The sequence below is a fragment of the Pleurodeles waltl genome, chromosome 4_2, assembly GCF_031143425.1.
Source record: "Pleurodeles waltl isolate 20211129_DDA chromosome 4_2, aPleWal1.hap1.20221129, whole genome shotgun sequence".
Classification (NCBI taxonomy): domain Eukaryota; kingdom Metazoa; phylum Chordata; class Amphibia; order Caudata; family Salamandridae; genus Pleurodeles; species Pleurodeles waltl.
The window spans coordinates 413,742,775-413,758,258 of NC_090443.1; the positions used below are offsets into that span (position 1 = coordinate 413,742,775).

The 15,484-nt window shown below is 45.6% G+C and overlaps 1 protein-coding gene across 1 annotated transcript in view; it reads left to right on the top strand.

Annotated features, from left to right (window-relative positions):
- Window positions 1-15,484, top strand: part of TMCO1 (transmembrane and coiled-coil domains 1) — a 152,507-nt gene that overhangs the window by 42,902 nt on the left and 94,121 nt on the right. The gene's annotated exons all lie outside the window — the stretch shown is intronic.

A 15,484-nucleotide genomic window follows, 5' to 3' on the forward strand; every position in this document is an offset into this window, starting at 1 on the left:
GTGACACTCAAAAACTGCTTCTGTTCTTGGCATGTTGCAGTCTGTGCCCTCTCTTCTTGAGATGAGATTTGACTTGAGCTTTTATCTTTTGAGGTAGCAACTCCTTATCTTCCCCAGTGGCTCTCGCTCCCCTGCCTCAGGTTTTTAGGTGCAACCGTTTGGACATCTTTAGCTGTCTTCCAGATTCTTGTTTTTCCACAGAAATCATACACACTGTGCATATATAGTGGTTTTGGTCAGACAGCATCATCCTTTGGTCTGTTTAATTGTTATTCACATTTTGTTTCCACCCACCACACCATACAGCATGGAGCAGTAGGTATGCCCACATTATCCATTGACTCCTTTTAAGTTGAGTGACTGAACAAAAGCCTGAGTGCACTATTCACATCCACTTAAAAGTAGTTCAGTTCTCTTCCGTTGCGAAGCTGGGTCAAAGGATGCTATTTGTAAATCGTATTTACTCTTTATAGTTAAATTCAGACTATTTAGCCTGCACTCTGTTTTAAATGTTATACTATAAAGTGATACAGTGAATTTGTAATACTGTAGCAATCTGTGAATTGAGGGCTTTGTTAGTTGGTGATTTGGGTTTGTCTACTTCACAGATCATAATAATACAGTGCATGCACAACTGAAAGACTTGTTTTAATACATACACCACAAGTAAAACAGCTGCATCAGTGGAGACTTTTTTTTAACGTAACTATTTTATTGCAAGCATAAAACGTGCTTGCTTAGGCAACAGCATATTTGGTTTTCCCTTTTTTATTTTGTGGCATATTCTTTCAATAAAAAAATAACAAGTTTAAAAAAAATCACCAATGCACCATCTTGCCACAACCAGACTAGTGACTTTGCCAGTGCTTTTTTTGTTGCACTCCCAGCCGCATCCTCAGTGCCTATTACTCTGCTGCATCCTCCCTGGGCCTCAATACCTTCTCCTTGTGCATTAATGGTATTACCTCCTTACTGACCTCTTGCTTTCCTCCTAACTAGTCTTTGGAGCCTCCCTTCAACCAATTGTGCACTTGTAGGCATTGTGTTCAGTTGCATTATAATATTGGAGTTGTATTATAAAGGGTGTGTGTTAGTGTTATTGTTGTCTGTCATTCTACAAGCCACTTTGTTTTGGAAGGCCATAATTTATGGAGCCTACATAACGCTTGTGAATGACTGATTTCAACCATTACAAAACCTAAAAAATGCATTATGAAATGCCACGTGGGTTTTCATAACTCTGCAAAAGCATTAAACAACCACATTATTATGATTACGAAAGGTGATGCTTGAGTTACTAAGGGAGGGGGTCCCTAGTTACAAGCCTCAGGAACAGGGTGGCCAAGGGAATGGTCTGAGCTGGTATTATGCTGGATAGTCATAAGGGGCTCTAATGAGCCTGCAGTGGGGCGCACATGTGTGGACTGGGTCTCAAGGTTAATTGCCAGATTCCTTAACAGGGCTTGAATCTGCCCCAAAATGGAGATTCTTTGGTAGCACTGACTATCAGGATGGGGGTCCTTTCAGGGCAATTCGTTTTCTAAATGAACGAGGAGAGCATAGAAAAAGTAAGGAAGAAAGGAAAAGAACAGGAGAGGTGAGGAAGAGCTGAGAAGGGGAAAGAAGGGAAGTGGAGATGAGATATAGGGGAGAGGAAAAGAAATAAGGGAAGGGAGAGAGGAGGGACAGGGAAGGGGGTAGTATGCAATGGGAAAGGGTGAAGGAGATAGTGTGTGGCAATGGTGGGAAGAAGAGAGGTAGGGAAGGAAGGGAACTGTAGAGAATAGATGTGGAGGGAAGGGCAAAGAAGGTTAGAGAGAAGGACAGTTGAGAGGATATACATGAGAGGAGAGCTATGGAAGGCTAGGAAAAGGAAATAGACAATTGAGAGGTGAGGAAGGAAGGGGTGTGGAATAGAATGGGAAAGAATAGAAAGTGTAGTGTAGGAAGGGGAGAGAAGAGATGGGGGAAGTGAAGTCAAAGATGAGGGGAGATGAGAGATAGGGAAGAAGGGGAGAGGACAGGATAAATGGGGGGAGAAAGGAGGAAAGGACAGGACATACAGAGAAGAAAGAGCAGGAAGAGGGGGACAGGAGAGATGGGGAAGAAAGGCCAATATAGGGGAGTGAAGGGTAGGGGGGCAGCACAGGAGAGATGGGGAAGGAAGGTGTCATAGGGGAGAGGAGAGATAGGGAAGAGGATGAAATGGGAAAGGATAGAAGAGATAGTGTAAAAGTAGAGATAGGGAAGCGAATGGAAATGAAAGGAAGGAAGGGTAGAGGACAGAGGAGATAGGGAAGAGTAAGAGAGCGAAGGGGGGAAGGGGAGTGGAGAGGCTTTATATGGGAGGAGGGATGGGAAAGAGAAGGGGGAGACGAGATAAGAACGGGAGGGGTGAAATGGTGTAGGAAAGTGCCTCTTTTTGACATGGTTATCCCCCACTTTTTGCCTAGTACATGATGTGATTTCGACTGAAAGTGCATGGGTTCCTGCTAACCAGGTCCCCAGTGCCAGAGTTCTTTCCCAAAACTACAGTTGTTTCCCTAATTGGCAAAACCTTTAGCACCCTCTAAGTCCCTAGTAAATGGTACCCCTTGTTTCTAGTGTAGGAAAGTACCCTCTTTTTGACATGGTGACCCCCACTTTTTGCCTGCTGGCATTGTGCTTTGACTATGTTCACTGGGATCCTGCTAACCAGGACCCCAGTGATTGTGCTCTCTCCCTCTACAATTGGTTGTTACTGACTTTGTATAGCCCACAATTGGCATACTGGTGCCCCCATGTAAGTCCCTACTATATGGTACCTAAGGCATTGTGGCACCACGGGTTCCACATGGGCTGCAGCATGTATTATGCCACCCATGGAGCTCATGGAAAATGTCTGCGGGCCTGCCATTGCAGCCTGTGTGAAAAGATGCATGCACCCTTTCACTACAGGTCACTGCACCAGGTCACTGTAAGTCACCCCTATGGCAGGCGCTCCTTGCCCAGAGGGCGGTATGCCAGTACCTGTTTGTGAGGGAACCTCTTCATGATCAGAGGTGCCCCTCGAACTCCTGCTCCATTTTCCTGGATTTCATAAGTGTGGGGAAGCCATTTTACTGTGTACAGAACACTGGTCACTACCCTTGTCCAGCTACATAATGATAACTCCGAAACTAGGCATGTTTGGTATCAAACATGTCAGAATCATATCCCAATACTGCTGCCAGTATTGGTTGTATGATTCCATGCACTCTGGGGGCTCCTTAGAGGACCGCCAGCTTTGCTGCTACCAGTCTGCAGGGTTTTCCCAGGCAGCCTGCGCATCTGCCAACCTACAGACTGGTTTCTACCCTCCTGCTGCTTGACCAGCTCAAGCCCAGGAAGGCAGAACAAAGGATTTCCTTTGGGAGAGGGAGGCAACACCCTCTCACTTTGGAAGTAGGTGTTACATAGTTTGGGAGGGGTAGCCTCCCCAAGCCACTGGTTTGCTTTGAAGGACACACTTGGTGCCCTCCGTGCATAAACAGTTTTGCATCAGTCCAGGGACCCCCAAAGACCCCCAGCAGTCCCTGCTCTGGTGCAAAACTAGGCCCTGGAAAGGGGAGTGGCCACTCCCCTGTCCATCACCACCCCACCAGTGGTGCCCAGAGCTCCTCCAGGTGGCGACTTGATTCTGTCATCTTGAATCCAAGGTGGGCAGAGGCCCCTGGGAGCATCGGAGTGGCCAGGTCAGGCAGGTGACGTCACAGCCCCCTCCTAATAGGTGGTCACCCTGCTAGGTGACCAATCCCCCTTCCTGGGCTATTTAGTGTCTCTCTTGTGGGTACTTCAGTACTTACTATTGTTTTCACTGCTTTCTGTTGGCCTTTATGCTAATTCCTGACATCATTTCTGTGTATAATTAGTGTGTTTACTCACCTGCTAGTGAAGTATCGCATATACAGTATTTTAATATTTGTGTTACCATAATAAAGTACCTTTATTTTTTGTAACACTGTGTGGTTCTTTCATGTGTTTAAGTGCTGGGTGACTACAGTGGTATTGCCTAAGCTTTGCATGTCTCCTAGATATGTCTTGGCTGCTCACCCACGGCTACCTCTAGAGAGCCTGGCTTCCTAGACACTGATTACACCTAACTAATAGGGAATACCTGGACCTTGTATAAAGTGATAACACCATAGGTGGTCACCACAAACCAGGCCAGCTTCCCATAGAGGAGAGGACAGGGGAGAAAATGAGACAGGCGAGCAGAGGTGGAAGGGGAGTGGAGAGGCTTTATAGGGGAGGACGGATGGGAAGGAGAAGGAGGAGACGAGATAAGAACGAGAGGGGTGGAAGGGTGTAGTAAAGTGCCTCTTTTTTTGACATGGTTGCCCCCACCCCCCACTTTTTACCTCGTACATGATGTACTTTAGACAATGTGCATGGGTTCCTGCTAACCAGGTCCCCAGTGTCAGTGTTCACGCCCAAAACTGCACAGTTGTTTCCCCATTTGCCAAAACCTTTAGCACCCTCTCTATGTCCCTAGTAAATGGTACCCATGGTACCTAGGACCTGGGGTACTAAAGAAGGTTCCTAAGGGCTGCAGCACAAATTGTGCTACCCTAAGGGACATCTCACCAAGCACATGACAGGCTGCCATTGCAGGCTGCAAGTCTTGGTGCAGACAAAAGTGAAAACATGAAATGGCACACAGCCTGTGTGCCATGTCCTCTAACACTGTTTGCAATGTATGTAAGTCACCCCTCTAGCGGGCCTTACAGCCTTAAGGCAGGGTGCATTGTAGTTCATGTGAGGGTGTATCTGTACGAGCAGATATTCCCCTGCTATGTCTTTGTCAATTCTCAGATATACTAACTGACCAGGGAAGCCATTTTAAATGCATGTGCTGAATACGAGTTCCCCAGCTGCATGATGGCTTCACTGAAGATAGGGATGTTTGGTATCAAACAACTTGTATTGGTGAACCCACACAGATGCCACTGTTGGATTTACCAATACATGCACCCAGAGGGCACCTTGGAGGTGCCACCTGAAATTCTACCAGCCTCTGTGCCCACAGACTGGTTTCTGCCAGCCTGCCATCCATGACACCGTACCGGCCCCCTAGGGTGGGAGCCTTCTGCTCTCTGGAGGCCCAGAACAAAAGCCTGTCCAGGAAGAGGGTTTAACACCCCCTCTCACAGGGTGACATGTTGATTAGCCTTCCTAAGGCAGCAAGCCTCAGAGGGCTGCCGGCTTTGAAATGCAAATATGGCTTTCCTCACTGGAGAGGAAGCCACCCCCTGTCCATAGCCGATTTTGGCACATGAACAGGCAGGAAAAATAGTCAGGTAGGCATGCCACCTCTAGGCTAGTACCATCCCTAAGATGGGCTACTGCGAGGTGGACGTGATTTTTTGGAGGTAGCCGTCTTTGAGATGACATACCTAGGCATTCAGGGACAGGGTTATGCCCGCTTCCCACAGGAAGTGGTCATATGGGGGGGCGTAGTGACCCCCAGGGTCTGTAGCCTATTGGCTACTACCCTACACACCCCTAACTCCCCTAAATTCCGTAAATGCCACAATTTGCTTGCACGGCGCCAGGTGCTCAGTGATCATTGGGCTAAAAGGCATTTAGGCCCCCTGCACCCCTTCTGGCGCTGGGGGCTTGACATGCAAGGCTGGGACTGCAAGGTGCAAGCCTAGAGGCATACCTACCTCATCCAAAGTATTCCGCTCTCTTCTCCAGACAACAGTGCCTTTTGTCCGAGTGAATGCAGGTGAAGAAGTCTCCCTAAAGACACTGATGGTCCAGCATGGCACATCCGGCCCACACAGCTGAAGCTAAGCATCCAAAGCTTATAGTTTACTGATCTGCGCACTGGCCCCCCCCAGTGGTGTGTGCTGAAGCCAGGGTTGCGACCTGACCGTTTTTCTACCAGCACCACCTGTATTTTAATGTCCAGGCTGGTCGAAAAATCCCACCAAAAAATAAGCAAAATCACGTAAAGCTTGGTACTTTTAGCACTTAAACACACAAAAAGTGTGGGGTGATGCTGATGGGAACTGGACTATTAGGCCCTGTTCTAGAAGCACTAGTTAGGCGCATATTCTTCGGGCAAGGAAAAGGTGTGTAGAATGGCTGTACCTTGGAGGGAGTTCCCTTTACGGACTAGGTGGACTCACACACATTATAGTGTCATGCTTCATCATATTAACCACCTAGCCCCACCCAGGTAAGATGATACTACCTGGGCGGATCCAACCTCGTTGTTAAAAGAACTGCCAAGGGAGTGCTGAAATTAGTTGTAGCTGGATAATACAATGGATCCAGGTAAAGAATTGGTGAATTATAATAATAAAATTACCTTACAAATCACCTATTGCGCTGGGGATTTTTAATATAGGTGTTCGCTGGTAAGTATAAAACCAGGGTAGGGACTCCGTTGAGAATGATGACTCAAGAAGTCTAAAAGAAAGGGACCAACATTTTTCTGCCCACACTAAGAGCTGGAAGGTCTGGGGCGTTCATCAGGGTCTGGGATCCCTAAAGGACAAAGAGCGTGGCTACACCCTCGATAATATGGAAAATGCTCAAGTTGAATAGAAATTAAATATATATGAGGGGCCTACCTGAGTCTCTTTTTTTAGAGGGGAGGCCTACAGGAAGAATAAAGAGAAACGTGATGAAAAAAATAGTGCCACTTCAATCAAAAACACACAGCACACAGAGGTGTCTGAAACGTGCCGTGGGTATCACACACAAATGCATGCAGGAGAAACTAAGGACTGAGAGGCAAGGTGGCCTAAAGGTTTTGGACTTACTCTGCCAGCAAAGGCAGTACGCCTCTGGTCTGGATTATAACGGAAGGGGGTTGCCCCTTATAGTCACACTCTGTGAAAGACAAGGAGCATTGAACCTAAAAGAGCAAAGTGCTAATGGAAGGCCATGGCAGGTAAGCAAATAGAAGAGAAGGAACCAGCGTTAGTGGGACAGTTGTGTCACTACACAATATCCTAGATTAGTGCATATCTTAGATATACAAAAGACCAAAATGACAATAATATAGTTGGTGGACCAATATGCGCAATTAGCCTTGTGGGGTACTGATCTCCGGTGAGGAAAGATGTTCTAGGGTAGTAGACACTATTCAGTAATCGGAAAATCAAAGGGGGGGGGCCCTTAAGGGGATTCCAAGTTAACTTACAACTCTAAAGGATGCAACCGATAGAAGCACCTACGGTCCGAAATCCAGCCGCTCGACTGTTGCAATGCACGAGCGCTGGGGATTTAAGGACCTAATAGATGCCAATTAGTCAAAATCATACCAGCTGGCATGATCAGTAATTGCTTCGACGTCCTCTCGCCGTAGAGAGGCTGTGGCAGCGGAAATAACATGACGCAGTGCATCTAGCCGAAGCTCGGAGCACCGGGAAATGAATTCCCTGGCCTCTGAGCTTCGTTTGTTTAATGGTTGCCATCGCAACGGGGCGAATCGCGCGCTCCGCTAAGAGGAGCAGACTCGCGCAGTCTGGTACGCGGGATTGTGCTTCAGTGATAAGGAGCAAGCGGGATGGGACACAGTGGGGGGAGGGGTAAGAAAAAGAAAGGATTGGGGAAGGAAAAAAGAGAGGGGGAGGGGGGAGACACGAAAATAGATGAAAGAGAAGGAAACCATCAGAAAACCACCAGAAGGACACCCATTCATTGGGGTGTGTGAGGGGGGGGGGTTTGTGTCAGGGGATGTAGGTTATGGAAAAAGGAAGGAGAAAAAGGAGAGGGAACAAGACAAAGGAATAACAAGGGAAGGACAAAAAGAAAGACAAAGGACACGGGGAACAATGGCCCCATTAAAAGGGAGCAAGATGGGGGGGGTGGCAGCGGGGCGGCCTGGGGCGAGAAGGAAGAGAGAAACAACAAGACAGGGAATAAAGGGGGGAGAAAACAAACTACAACAGCCAAAACAAGGGGGTGGGGGAAAGGAGTGGGAAAGAAGAGAGGGAAAAGGAAAGAGGGCGAAACGGAAAGACAAGGGAAGGGGGAAGGAAGAAAAAGGGGAGAAGAGAAAGGGAGAAATATGGAGGGGGAGGTAGGGGAGAAGAGAAACCATGAGATGGTGGAGGCACTGTCGTGTTTACAGGGCTGGCCATTGAATGTGGTCGTTCAGTCCCCTGGTGTCTGTATGTAGCCTCCACACCCATCTTTGTTCATAGAACAGCAATTTTTGCTTCAAGTTCATTGTTGAATGATTGAGTTTATCGATGACAAACCACTCCATATCGTTGGGATTGTGGTTGTTAGAATGAATGTTAGGTGGTCATATAATGAAGCATGACACTATGTGTGTGAGACCACCTAGTCCGTAAAGGGAACTCCCTCCAAGGTACAGCCATTCTTCACACCCTTTCCTTGCCCGGAGAATACGCGCCCAACTAGCGCTTCTTGAACAGGGCTTAATAGTCCAGTTCCCATCAGCATCACCCCACATTTTTTGTGTTTATGGTTTTCTAGTTAAAACTGGAGCAGGTGTTGGGGTTAAGTTACTCTCCTTTTGTGTGTCAATAGTATAGTACAGCGGCTAGCTGTGAGAGTTTATAAGTTATACAAATAATACCTATGTGACAAGACCGAGACAACATTCAAACCAAGAATTATCGTAACCATTAACAGGTATATAGGCCTTAAGCCATGACAGAAGGAATAGCCTACGATGAGGAGGAGCTCCAGGCCATCCTCTCTGCACCATCCTTGTTAGGGGACTCTTCACTAACTAAAACAATAGCGCAAATGGGAGACTGGGACACCCTAATAGAATTGAAAAGGACACAGATAAAAATTATTCTCCATGGCGCTGTCCTGATGGAATACCTGTGTAACAACGTGGCTCCAAACGGATTACTTGTGACCACTGAGGCTTGAATCTTCTTAGAAGATAGGGAATTCAGAAAAGAAAATGTACGCAAGATTGGCTTATCTTGATTATAAAAACAGCAACCAGACTATCTGGAGCCCTTGTAATACAAATCGAGACAGCAAAAACAATCTAAAAACTGGATTGCCAAAGGCATCCTTTAAAAAAGTTAGAAGAAACTAATAAGACCATCAATGAATTTAAAGATTATCTAACCCAACGCAAAATCACGAAATTCCAAAAAGACTTGCAAAAATTTGCATTAGAGAAAGTATACCCATACTCCAGGGAAGATGATGTTGCCAAATCTTCCCTACCATCCAGTACCTCCTCAGGAAGGTACACAAGCTCCGACTCAGACACAGACTCTACACAAACATCACAGCCGAGACGTGGGCGACGTGGTACCCCTAGGAATAGATGGAATCATCCACACTTTGTTTCCCAGTTTCCCCCATTAAATATGCAATCATGGGGATGGCCTCACCAATATGGGCCACCCACACAATTCCAACCCCCATTATGCCCGGTACCACCCACACCCTGGGCTTACCCTAACACTCCTTTTTTAAGAGGAGGCACAGGAAGGGGGAGGGGGAAGAGGAGGGGAGTAAGCTGGAAACCAAGAGAGGAACAATCGGACAGCGAGATGCACAGCACAAGCAAAATGTAGCAGTTAGATCAACCACGTGATCAATCTTAGCCAAAGGACATTAAAAAACAGTGAACTAAAGGCCCTGGAGAAGGGCCTAGGTTTTTTCCCCACACCAAAACTAGATATCTTTAAATTGAGAATCGAAATAGCGGAATTCTTTTGGAAAATAAGAACTGTCCTGAAGACACCACAGGACAAGACAGGAATACTGGGCTACGACCTAAATCAAGATTTACCCCTCCAAGTCACTAAATGCCGCCAGAAATACTTGTCTTTGAGAAGTCAGTAAGTCGAAAAATAGACAACTTACGTTAGAATCCCACGGAGGTATTCCATAATAGAAGTACCCAGGAAATAGCGGCTCTACGAGGACTGACTAATGACACCTCGATAACAATCAAACCAGCAGACAAGAGGGGTGCCACAGTAATTATGCCAACGGTCATGTATAATGAAGAGTGCCTACGTCTACTAGAGAACACTTGGCACTATAAAAAACTTTCTAGAGACCCGACACAGGAGATCAAAGTAGAAATAGCCTTCCTAATAACCAAAGGCTTAGATAATGGATGGATCACTAAACATGAGGCAGCCTTCCTTAACCAAGAGAATCCGAAAATACCATACTTTTACATTCTACCGAAAATACATAAGAACAAGCACCCGCCTTCAGGGAGGCCAATAGTATCCAGGATCGGATCTATTCTCGAACCTCTCTCACAATTCTGCGATTGGTTCCTGCAACTATACGTAAAACAAATACCTATATACCTAAAAGATACCAAAGACGTTCTAGTTTTACTTGACAGCCTAGAGTTTGACAAAGAAAACAAATTTCTGATAACGCTAGATGTTGAGTCCTTGTACACGAACATTCCGCAGGAAGCCACCCTTGAAGTCATTTGCAACCTTCTGAATTACAGCACATGGGACTGTATAACACCCCCAGACTTTGTTTTAGATCTTGCACATACAGCATTCACAAGAAACTTTTTTGAATTTAACAAAAACATCTATCTTCAGGTTCATGGGACATCGATGGGCAGTACCTTTGCCCTGAGTCTAGCCTGTCTGTATGTAGATCATTTCGAGAGAGAATTTGTTTTAACTGAAGAAAACCCAAATCAGGATATGGAAACGTTACATCGATGACATCCTCCTGATTTGGAAAGGCACAAAGGAAGAAGCAACCACCTTTGTGACATGGTTGAATGCTTTAAATCCCTTTTTAAGATTCACATCAACCGTTGGTAATCCAGAAGTTTCCTTCCTGGAACTCCTGATCTCCGAAAAAGATGGCTTCCTGAAAACAGAAGTCTTTTATAAACCAACTGATAGGAACAACTTACTACAATTCCAAAGTACCACCCACGCTCTTCAAAAGAGAACCTACCGGTGGGCCAATTCTTGCGCCTATGACGTAATTGTACAGAAATAACAGACTATAATAAACACGCCAAGAAACTCACCAATAAGCTACGGGCTAAAGGATATCCTACACATCTCACGAGAAGAGCAGATAAACGAGCACGCTCAAGTCATAGGGATATACTACTGCAACCCACGGTAAGAACCAACAACAAAGACAGTATAATTTGTGTAACAACCTTTAATCCTGTATCCAATACAGCAAAAAAAATAATCAAAGATGACTGGAAAATCTTAACCTCTGGAGGCCTCCCCTTCCAACCTTCCCTCAACGCTTTGAAGAAAGCTAAAAGCATTCGCGACATGATTATTCAGACCCGTCCGAGAGACGGGCCCCCTGTTAACAAACAAGGGACCCTATGGGACCTACCACCACCGAAAGGACACTTTCCCTGTGGTAATTGCAGTGTCTGTCAATTTACAAAGAAGACCCTTAAATTAGAATTGGGCCTACAGACACCATGGGAACTAAAGAATTTCACCAATTGCAACAGCAAAAACGTTATTTATATGATTAGGTGCCCCTGCCGACTCATGCATATTGGCATGACCACCAGGAGAGTGGGCACACTCCTCTGCGAACATCGAAGCACAATCAAATGCAGACGAGACGCTACCCGCCTTACAGAACATTACATTTCTAACAACCACAATTCCAACGATATGGAGTGGTTTGTCATCGATTAAACTCAATCCTTCAACAATGAAATTGAAGCAAAAATTGCTGTCATAGAACAAAGATGGGTGTGGAGGCTACATACAGACACCATGGGACTGAACGTCCACATTCAATGGCCAGCCCTGTAAACACAACAGTGCCTCCACCATCTCATGGTTTCTCTTCTCCCCTCGCCCTACCTCCCCCTCCATATTTCTCCCTTTCTCTTCTCCCCTTTTTCTTCCTCCCCCACCCCCCCACTCTTTTCTGTAATGGTGGGTTTTGATTCCCTTGTCTTTCTGTTTTGTCCTCTTTCCTTTTCCCTCTCTTCTTTCCCACTCCTTTCCCCCACCCCCTTGTTTTGGCTGTTGTAGTTTGTTCCCCCCCACCCGCCTCCCTATTCTGCTGGTTCCCTGTCTTGTTGTTTCTCTCTTCCTTCTCTGTCGCCCCCGGCTGACCCCCGCTCCCTTTCAATGGGGCTTTTGTTCCCTGTGTCCTTTATTGTCTTTCTTTTTGTCCTTCCCTTGTTATTCCTTTCTCTTGTTCCCTCTCCTTTTTCTCCTTCCTTTTTCATAACCTACATCCCCTGACACAACCCCTCCCACACCCCAAACAACCCACCCCCAACCTCCCGCAAACCAGCCCCCCTCCCATGAATGGGTGTCCTGTTTTTTAGATGGTTTCCTTCTCTTTCGTCTATTTTTGTGTCTCCCCCTCTCTTTTCCTTCCCCATCCTTTCTTTTTCTTACCTCCCCCCCTCCCTTTGTCCCGTCCTGCTTGCTCCTTATCCCTGAAGCACAATCCCGCGTGTCAGACTGCGCGAGTCCGCTCCTCTTAGCGGACTGACAATCTGCCCGGTGCGATGGCAACCTTTAAACAAACGAAGCTCGGATGCCAGGGACTTCATTTCCCGGTGCTCCGAGCTTTGGCTAGACACACTGCGTCACGTCATTTCCGCTGCCACAGCCTCTCTATGGTGAGAGGACGTCGAAGCAATTACTGATCATGCCAGCTGGTACTATTTCGACTAATTGGCATCTATTAGGTCCGTAAATCCCCAGCGCTCGTGCATTGCAACAGTCGAGTGGCTGGATTTCGGACCGTAGGTGATTCTATTGGTTGTATCCTTTGGAGTTGTAAGTTAACTTGGATCCCTTTAAGGGAGGCCCCCCCTTTGATTTTCCTATTACTGGATGATGTCTACTACCCTAGAACATCTTTCCTCACTGAAGATCAGTACCCAACAAGGAGAATTGCGCATTTTGGTCCACCAACTATATTATTGTCATTTTGGTCTTTTGTATATCTAAGATATGCACTAATCTAGGATTTTGGGTAGTGACCCAACTGTCCCACTAACGCTGGTTCCTTCTCTACTATTTGCCTACCTGCCATGGGCCTTCCATTAGCACTTCGCTCTTTTAGGTTCCATGCTCTTTGTCTTTCATAGAGTGTGACTATAAAGGGCAACCCCCCTCAGTTATAATCCAGACCAGAGGCGTACCGCCTTTGCTCGCAGCGTAAGTCCAAAACCTTTAGGCCACCCTGCCTCTCGGTCCTTAGTTTCTCCTGCATGCGTTTGTGTGTGATACCCACTGTTTGTTTCAGAAACCTCTGTGTGCTGTGTGTTTTTGATTGAAGTGGCACTATTTTTTATCACGTTTCTCTTTATTCTTCCTGTAGGCCTCCCCTCTAAAAAAGAGACTCAGGTAAGCCCCTCATATATATTTCATTTCTATTCAACTTGAGCACATTCCATATTATCGAGGGTGTAGCCACGCTCTTTGTCCTTTAGGGAATCCAGACCCTGATGAACGCCCCAGACCTTCCAGCTCTTAGTGCGGGCAGAAACATGTTGGTCCCTTTCTTTTAGACTCGTTGAGTCATCATTCTCAATGGAGTCCCTACCCTGGTTTTATGCTTACCTACGAACACCTACATTAAAAATCCCCAGCAAAATAAGTGATTTGTAAGGTCACTTTATTATTATTATTCACCAATTCTTTACCTGGATCCCTTGTATTATCCAGCTAGATCTAATTTCAGCACTCCCTTGGCAGTTCTTTTAACAAGGAGGTTGAGTCCGCACAGGTAGTATCATCTTACCTGGGTGGGGCTAGGTGGTCATATGATGAAGCATGACACTATAATGTGTGTGAGACCACCTAGTCCGTAAAGGGAACACCCTCCAAGGTACAGCCATTCTTCACACCCTTTCCTTGCCCGGAGAATACGCGCCCAACTAGCGCTTCTTGAACAGGGCCTAATAGTCCAGTTCCCATCAGCATCACCCCACACTTTTTGTGTGTTTATGGTTTTCTAGTTAAAACGGGAGCAGGTGTGAGGTTAAGTTACTCCTGATACTCTCCTTTTGTGTGTCAACTTTTAGCCCTTATCCATACATACTTCAAACAAAAAAATATAAATAAAAAGCATTTTTAAATGTGTTCTAGAGCTGCGTTAACGATCTTTGACTAATAATAAAAGTAAACAAAGGCAGAAAAGTCAAGATACAAATTAATACATGTGATTTTGTTTCAGCATGTATTTAGTATCATGTCCCTGCCTTTGCAGACTCTTAAAACAACAAATAACCTGTATTTTTCTTATAGCAACGCTAGCTGAAGCAGAGAACCTGAAAATTTGCAGTTGATAGCCCCTGGCATCCAAACATTGTCCTCTTTCCCCTATGTAGTCCCATCCGCACAAATCTCACATCCTGTGATTAATAATAAAAATAAAAAATAAAAAACAGAGCACCAGCCATTAAAACAAAAAAAAAATAACTTTATTTCCGCAATGACAAGTTCCTTTACTACTGCAGGGCTTTCAGGTGGATATTTGTTTCCATCATCACATTTCCCCCCTGTTCATTTATAATGCATACACAAATAAAACTATTCTCCAGCTGTATTGGGTCGGTGACAAAGGGGTTGGATGAAGCAAGAGATTGGTACAGATGTTTGTCCTGGGTGCTTCATTAGAACTGATGTTTGCTATATTTGCCCATGCTGTTTGACATATTTCCCCATGCCGCTTGACATATTTCCCAAATAAAATGTTTATATTTTTTTAAAAGAACACGTTGTATAGTTAATAAGTGTGCACTTTTAATTTATTGCTCCAGTCACTGTCTTGAGCTGGTTCAGAGTGGCAGTAGCTTAGTGACACTTATATCTGAGTCAGGATAAGAGGTGCAGGAACTTTTCTTATACAGGAGATTGTTGGCCGACAGGTTTGATTTCTGACAGTATTAATCTTCTGGGGTTTTTGCATTTCTCTCTTTAGTTGTTAAGTAGCTCCATTCTGAGTCACAGATGCCTCACAAGATGAAAGAGAATTGACTCAGACTTAACATGCCCCATCAATGGTCACATTGCAACCGGGTATTGCCTGCTGTGTGGGTGCATGCTATGAGCATGCTGTTTTGTGCACGAATAGCCCCTTTGTAGTAAGTGCAAATATTTTACAGTGGCATGGCAAAGTGCAAATCTTCTATAAACACCCTCATACCCCTTGAAATGGTGTTTCTGCAATCATTTTTAGGTCGAGCGCGCAAACGCTTTGACCTGTTGTAAGTGTTGTGGGCTTTTAACCACCCCCACCTCACGGCCATCACTTTAACTCGTTCGTAGGCTTGCCTTTCAAAAATCACTTGGTGAATGCTTTACGTTTGTTTCGCCTTGAGGCTGTCTTGTCATGCCTTGCAGACTGCCCATGTTACACGGATCATTGCAAGTTTGCCAAAAATACTTGAGCGTGGGCAAACTTTTTTTTGTTTTTGTTTGGTTTTGTCTCCCCTTTGTGCTGCATGGCAGCCATGGTGCTCACAGCGCGAACAGGCACAACAGCGTGAACTCTA